Genomic DNA, 8228 nt, shown 5'->3' on the forward strand with positions numbered 1-8228 from the left:
AGGTTTTGCAGTTTAAAATAGGGAATAAGGAGTTCCATGGCAGTGGTGCAACAGCAGGTTCAGTCTTTGGGTCCTGCTGGTGGCGGCAGCGTCCCATGGAGGCACAGTATTGTGGGCAGGTCCCCTGATACCAAAGCACTATGGGCTTTCAGAACTTCTGGAGAGAATACAAAGTTCTGGTTGTTATGGTGCCCTTAATCGGGCTCATACATTTAGGGTGGCACAGAATCAAAAGCAGTCCTGTTTTCCAAATACCTACTAGGGCCAGCATTCCTGAGCACAGTAGTCTGGAGCTTGCAAGTCTGCCAACGGGCCAAATGCAAGAGTAGGAGGCTTGTATCTTCAGACAGAACAACTCTGAAACTGAGCTTAATATTAAAAGAAGAAATGAAAGCCAGTTGAATTACAAAGAACTGGCTTCTTGTTGCTGGGGTGTCTTTCATAGGGGTCCGTTTGGGAAGTACATTGTATAGAGGCCCTAGGGATTGTTCCTTGACTTACCAAAGGGCTATGTCCCAATGAATTAATCGTGAGTGGGAAATACTATCAGCAAAAATGCACTTATGAATCTAATCTCCCACCATCAGAGCTTAACAACACAGAATTCTGGCTATTTCCCAGGTAACTATGGGGCTTCATGGGAGCCACAGTGCCCCAGCATCATGAGAACATATCCTACCACACAACAACCCATTAGCCTGGGAGGCAATCAAAAGTCAAAATTTGGAATAATTTTTACCAAATTCCTATGATTTCTGCACCATCATAAAATCAAAGATTAGTAAGACAAACTTGTAAGACAGGAACCATATATATATATCTCCAAGTACTGTCACATTCTCAAGCAATTAGGGTTAAGACTTGCACATGTGAATTGGGAGTTGAAAAATTCAGTCACAGAATTAGGGCTTTGTAACAAAGGACCACAAACTAGGTGACCTGAAATTGTAGAAATTTATTCTCTCCCAATTCTGGGAGTAGAAGTCAAGACCAGTGTGTCAGCAGGGTTGGCTCTTCTGGAAAAGAATCTGTTTGCACTCCCCTCCTGGCTTGCTGGTTGTAGGGCACCCCTAGAATTCCTTAACTTGGAGCTTTATCACTCCATGAGATGTGTTTTCTGTGTATCTCTGTATCCAAATTTCTCTTTTCTTTTAAGGACATCAGTCATATTGAATTTAGGGCCCATCTTAATTTAGTATGACCTCATCTTAATTTAATTACATCTGTAAAGACCTAATTTATAAGTAAAGTCACATTTACAAGTTCCAGATAAACATAAAATTTGGGGAGCAGCTGAATATGGAGGCTCATCCCTATAATCCCAGCACTTAGTGCACTGAGGCAGGAGTATTGCTTCGAATTTGAGGTCAGCCTGGGCTACATAGTGAGTTCAAGGACAGCCTGACCTATACAACAAGACCTTGTCTCAAAAAAAAAAGAAAAATAAATAAATAAATAAAAATACTATTTACCCCACTATACCATCCAAGTTCACAGACACTCGTTTAAATAGAATCAGTACTAAGTTTAAAAGAGAGAAAAGATGAAATGCTTGTAGTTATTGTGGTAGAGAGTAAAATTATGATTTCTTTTCATCTCTTTTCAGAATGTTCTAGAATATGATTACGTATCACTTTTAAAATTAAAAAATAGAAGTAATGATAGTGCTATGAATTTTTTTTTTTTTTTTTGTCTTTTTCCTTTTTATCAGTACCGGGGATCGAACTCATGACCCCCTGCTTGCAAGGCAGGTGCTTATGCCACTGAGCTAAATCCCCAGCCTCAGTGCTATGAATTTTAAGCACTGGCAACTTTTTAGATAATTTCCCTTAAATTTGGCCTTGGGTAATTTCATCAGCATGAAGGCAAAGGGACCTGGGCACCTGGGTTGGTAAAGAAGAGTCAGGCTCTTGACTGTAAACATTAGATTGCAGACAAAGCTGAAAAATTTTGCTCAAGGAAAAGCATGGCCTAGATGTAGTGACACATATCTGTAATCTCAGAACTCTGGAATGCTGAGACAAAAGGATCCCAAGTTTGAGCCAAACCTAAGCAACAAGGGCTCAACAACTTAATGAGCCCCTGTCTCAAAATAAAAAAAGATTGAGGATGTAGTTTAGTGTGAAGGCCCTGGTTTCAATCTCTCTGATCGAGGGGTATGTAGTTGGGAGAGGACATGCAATTCTGATACATGCCACAACCTGAATGTGCCTTGAACAGTTGTTGTGCCAAATAAGTCACACACAAAAGGGCAAAGATCATATGATTCTACTAATAGAAAACATCTGGAATAGTCAAATTCCTAGAGAAAGATCATAAAACAGAGGTTATCATGCTGAGAATGCTACGACAAACAGAAACATCAAAACTACCCCCAGAACTTGGAGGCAGATTTATTTTACATCGAATGGCACTGACCAGAATCATTCCCAAAATATCAGATCCTGAATGCCCAGGGAGAGTGGTTTTTATACTGTTGAAAGGGAAAGTACAGAGATAGACTATTTGGCTGTCTTTGATTGGTTCTTACAATATGCATCATAGTGACTATCTATGCATCATAGTGATTGGCCATTTCTAAAAGACAAAAGTATCAGGAACTGTAACCTGGCACCTAACAGACTGGCTGGGGGTCATTTTCTGCTACAAAGAGGAAGAAGGAACCAAGAGTCATTGCCTAATGGCTAGAGTTTCTGTTTGAAGTGATGAAAAAGCTTTGAAAATAATGGTGATAGTTGTGTAACATTATGTGTAATTAACAGTAATGAATTTTGCATTTATAAATTATTTAAATGGAAAATTTTGCATTATTTGTTTTTATAAAATAAAACAAGAGAGGTAAGGGAAAAATTCTCAAAATAAAGCAAGAATGCCAGAAGAGGGCTGAATTCATTCAATAATGTTAAAAACATTTTACTTAATGTGGCTTTCTTTGGAAAAAGCATTTCACAGGAATTTTAATGGTAAGCATACTTTATTTTCACTGGTAACATTCTCATATTCATTTGATAATGAACATGGTAAAAAGCTCTAATAAAACAAGTTATTATTTAAAACATCCAAAGTCTCATTTTCAGGCTGAGGGTGAGCTCTGTGCTAGAACATTTGCCTAGCATGCACAAGATCCAGGGTCAATCCCCAGTACTAAACAAATCAAAGTCTGAACTTTACTTGCTAACAAAAATATCCTAAAGCATCTCATGGGGACAAAGATCTTTAGCTTTCTGGGTCATTTCCTCTCTGTAAAATGAAAGAGTTGAACTCAGTTCCCTTTCTAGACTCTCTCTCTCTTTCTCTCCCTGTCTCTCTAATAGTGCCCATGTTACACAAGGGGTCATGATTTGTGGTCAAACATAACTTTTTAGTACAAAACTTGAAATGAGGACCAAAAAAAAAAAAAAAAAAAAAAAAAAAACAGTCAAAGCTGGGCATAATGGCTCATGTGTGTAATCTCAACACTTTGGGATGCTGAGGCAGGAGGATCCCAAGTTCAAACTCCGTCTAGACAATTTGGTGACTTAGTGAGACTGTCTTAAGATAAAAAAGGAAAGGAGGAAGAAGGGAAAGAGAGAGGAGAGGAAGGGGAAGAGGGAGAGGGAGAAATCATACCATATTTAAGCTTGTGTGTCTGATTTAATTAATATTATAGTCTCCAGAGCATCTATTTTTCTACAAAAATCTCAATATGATTCTACATTGGGACAAGGGGCCTGGGCCTTTCCTAACTCTTGATTGGCCACTGAATGCTGGATGTCTCCAGGAAAGGGGAAAGGGGTGACCTCGGGAGAAATGACTCCTTTCAATCAGGTAACTCCCAAAGGAACGGACAACCAAGGGCTTCCTGCTACACTAGCAGTATCAGGAACCTACTGGTCACCAGATACTTCCATATCCACCATCACTGAATTTTCTAACCACATGGGAGGAAGATTCAAGTGCAATGAGGGGCCATTTCTGATTCAGACTCTTTTTTTCATCAGCACATTTGTCTAGAGACTACTGAAAACTAGACAATTTATAAGTATTTATTATTTTATATCTTAAAATCAACATTTTCTAAGCCGTACAAGGTGACACACAGCTGTAATCCCAACACCTGGGAGGCTGAGGCCGGAGGATTTTGTGAGTTTGAGACCAGCCTGGGTTACAAAGTGAGCTCAAGGCCAGCCTGAACTGCATAGCAAAAGCCTGTCTCAAAAAGACAAAAAAAAATTATGAACATCTGCTGTACTATGTGCTAGACACTACGGACTTATAGAAAACATCAAGAATGAATACATTGGGGGCTGGGGATTTAGCTCAGCAGCATAAGCGCCTGCCTTGCAAGCAGGCAGTCATGAGTTCGATCCCTGGTACCGATAAAAAGGAAAAAGACAAAAAAAAAAAGAATGAATACATCAGATACACACACACACACACACACACACTCAATATATATGTCATATATATATCCATTATGAGACCTAGGGTCCCTCCTTAAAAGCTACTCTCACCTGACATATACAATCCAAATTCCCGTGTTTCTAGCTCCAAAATAAACTTTGCATCTTCCTGCTTCCAATTATCATCCACCTAGTCTTTCATACCTTTGCTTTCTGTTCTTTCAGAACTTCTTCAGCAACCTCCTCATGGTCACTCACATAGTATTTTGAGAGTGACTTTTCCCAAACACACAACTGTCCGTGTTTCTGCACTACCTGAAGTCTTCCAATGGCCGCCCGTGGCTTATAGGGTAAGGTCCAACCCCTTCAGAAGCTTTACATACATTCATTTCATAACTATTTATCAAGCATCTACTATGTTCAAGCACTACTGCAAACACTAGGGACACAGCAATTAAAATAATAGGACTGAAGATGTAGTTCAGTGGTAGAGCACCTGCCTAGGATGTATAAGGCCTTCGATTCAATCTCTAGCACCAAAAAAAAGAAAACCACACCTTTCTGAAGAGTATCCTTTAATGGAAACAAACTGAGAAACAGAGACACCAAGAGAAATATACATAAAAATAGAATTTACATGGGTATTTGGTTCCAGGACCCACTGCTATACCAATATCAGAAGATGTTAAAAAAAAGATATTCAAAGTTTTATATATATAAAAAACATTGAGGGCTAGGGATATAGCTCACTGGCACAGCATCTTCCTGGCAAGCACAAGATCTTGAGTTTGATTTCTGATACCCACAAAAAAAAAAAGTGTTCAAAATGATGTAGTTTTTGCACACAATCTAGGAACATCACAAATATTCCCTGGAAAGCAAAGTCATACTTATTTGAAAACCTTTCATCAATAGTAACAGAATGGATCACAGAATATTATCAGGGAATAAATGAGAACACTACTCAGTGTATGAAATAAAGAGATAAAGCTGAATAAGCACAACACTTAAAATGGGAATACAACAACAACTTCCTATGCCACATGTATTCCCATTTGAAACTCTGCTTAATCCCAAGGAAGCTTATTATTTTTGGAAAATCTCTCTGTTATTTCATTTGATACTTACTATAGAAAATGAGAGCTGTATGGATCAGGCACAGTCTTCAAGCAGCCCAGATGGCTGATCTATTGGATTTTGAGAAAGCACAGAGCTCAGAGACTTGCAAACTGTCAGGGCTCAAGGAGTAAAAGTGATAACTTGAGCAAGAATATTGTTGGCTGGCACTCAAGAGATATGTTTATTCAAGTGAGTCCCTTTGTAATTGGCCAAATGAAAGGGTGACAATTGATTGGGCTTACAAAAAAAGCATGTTCACTGAGGCAAATTATTGTTATCAATTAAACTTTAACCTGTCTGGGGCCAGGGGTTTAGCTCAGCAGGTATAAGTGCCTGCTTGGCAAATACAAGGTTGTGAGTTCAATCCCCAGCGCCCAAAAAAGAAAAAACTTTAACCTGTCTGATTGCTCATTGTTCCATAATAAAATAGAAAAGCCAATCATTTCCCAGAAGTATGGAAACTTTAAAAATTCCCAGTAATCTATATGCTGGTGGGTAAAGTGTGATGGAAGTTTCCTTTCTATTGCTTTTTTTTTTTTTTTAGGCCAAAAAGAAACCCCAAGTTATTAGCAGAAAGGGAGAGTAGCCTAGGTGGAGATGTTGGAGGTAGTGATGGAGAGAAGTTTAAAATAGTCATCTGTGAGAGTGGTAAAGAGCCAGACCTCATAGTATACATCTCCAAGAAGCTGAAACAGAAAGACTGCCACAAATTTGAAATCAAGCTGGGCTACATAGTGAGACTCTGTCTCATAAAAACCAAAACCAAAACAAAATAACAACATGGAAGAGGAAGTGGACTAGAGAAACGAAGTTTGATTACTAGGCAAAAATAAGGTCCCCCTTGAAGTCAAGAATATAAAGACAGAAAAAAAAAAAAGAATATACAGACAGGGCCAGGGATATCGCACAGCAGCACATTACCTGCCTGGTAAGTGTGAGGCCCTGAGTTCAATTCCTGGTACAAAAAAATACACACATATATATATATAGAGAGAAGTCAACATGGTTTTTCTTTAGCCATATTTTGTCATAGACACAAGGGCAGAATTGTAGAGAGCTCAATTCCACTGATTTAGATTTTGGTTTTTTTGTTTGTTTGTTTTTTGTCTTTTTCCTTTTTATCGGTACCGGGGATCGAACTCACGACTGCCTACTTGCAAGACAGGCACTTATGCCGCTGAGCTAAATCCCCAGCCCTGATTTAGATTTTGCCAAGAGAGGTTTGAGGAAAGTGAGAGGATAGTCAGAGAATGCATCATTTTTAGCTTGCTTTTTTTTTTTTTTTTAACCAGGGTTCAAACTCATGCATGACCCTGCACTTACCAGGCAGGTGCTTGTGCTGCTGAGCTAAATTCCCAGGTGCTTGTTTTGCTTTTTATTATACATTGTTAAGCATATTCAATAGTAGAAAAAATAATATAATGTATGCCATTAACTCTACCACTTAAACCCAACTATTTAAAACATTTTTCAATCTTCTGCTATCTAATCCTCCACATTTCCCATTTTCTTTTTTAGAATTTCAAATAAAATCCCAAACATCACATCAGTTTGCCCATAAAAACCTCAAGATGTATCTTAATACTTTAAAAACCAACACACCACAAGCCAGGTGTGTTGGCACAAGCCTGCAATCTTAGCATTTGGAAGGTTAAGGCAAAGGGATGGCAAGCGTAAAATCAGCCTAGGCTACATGGCAAGTTCAAAGCTGGCATGGACTACATAGTGAGACTCTGACTCAAAAACAAAAAGCTGGGCGTGATGGCATAGGTCTGTAATCCCAGCACTCAGAAAAATGAAGCAGGAGGATCACTGTGTATTCTAGGCCAGCCTGAGTTACATAATAAATACAAGGCCAGCCCAGACTACCTAGGAGACCCTGTCTCAGAAAATAAACAAAATGCCATTATCATATGTAACAAAATTAACAGTAATTTCTTAATATTCTATTGACTAATTTTCAGCCCACATTCAAATATTGCCAAAATATGATAATAAAGATTAACGGTGAGGTTAAGCTAGTTAAGGGGAGAAAAAAAAACAGGAGGAGTGGTAAAATTAGAAACAGCAGAAACTTGCCTAGATCAGTAAGTTGCAGGTTTAGGTTTGGTAGATGGCGAACATTGTTGGCGTCAAGAGAGAGTTGAAAGATCACTTATAATTTTAAAACTACAGAAGTCTGGGAATACAGCTTAGTGGCAGAGCTAGTGGGAGGCCTGGATTTGATCCCCAGCATTACAAGCAAAACAAAAGTATAGGAAAACATATTTGTTTGATGTTGAACTGTACCACAGACCACCTACATGTCTTTTGTTCCCTATTGTCATTGATAATATCTCATATGAGGACAGAAGGATACATTCAATAGTTGCGAGACAAAAGAGAAATCTCTCACTAGTGCCCAGGGCGTCACACTTCTGCATCCACCTGGAACCCAATTTGCTAAAGAAGAGTCTGTATTATTGTTCTCATGTGATGATTGCTATTTCCCAACTTGTAAAAAGATGTAAGCTAGGAGAAGAGCCTAGTAAGAGTTAATTACTTGAAGACAACATTAGGCCTCTCATCTCTGATGAATTTGGAGTGTGATCCCTCTAAACATTCCTCATCAAGCTTAATATGCTAGTTCATAAAGGAAACGATTAACCTAAGTTTACCGCTTCTACCTTCGTTCTAAGGTTCTCCCGACCAGGAAGTGGTTACCCAGAGGATAGACTCGTTGCTTGC

Source organism: Cavia porcellus, unplaced genomic scaffold, assembly GCF_034190915.1.
Source record: "Cavia porcellus strain 051 isolate PalLab524CR breed Dunkin Hartley unplaced genomic scaffold, mCavPor4.1 scaffold_2, whole genome shotgun sequence".
Taxonomy (NCBI): domain Eukaryota; kingdom Metazoa; phylum Chordata; class Mammalia; order Rodentia; family Caviidae; genus Cavia; species Cavia porcellus.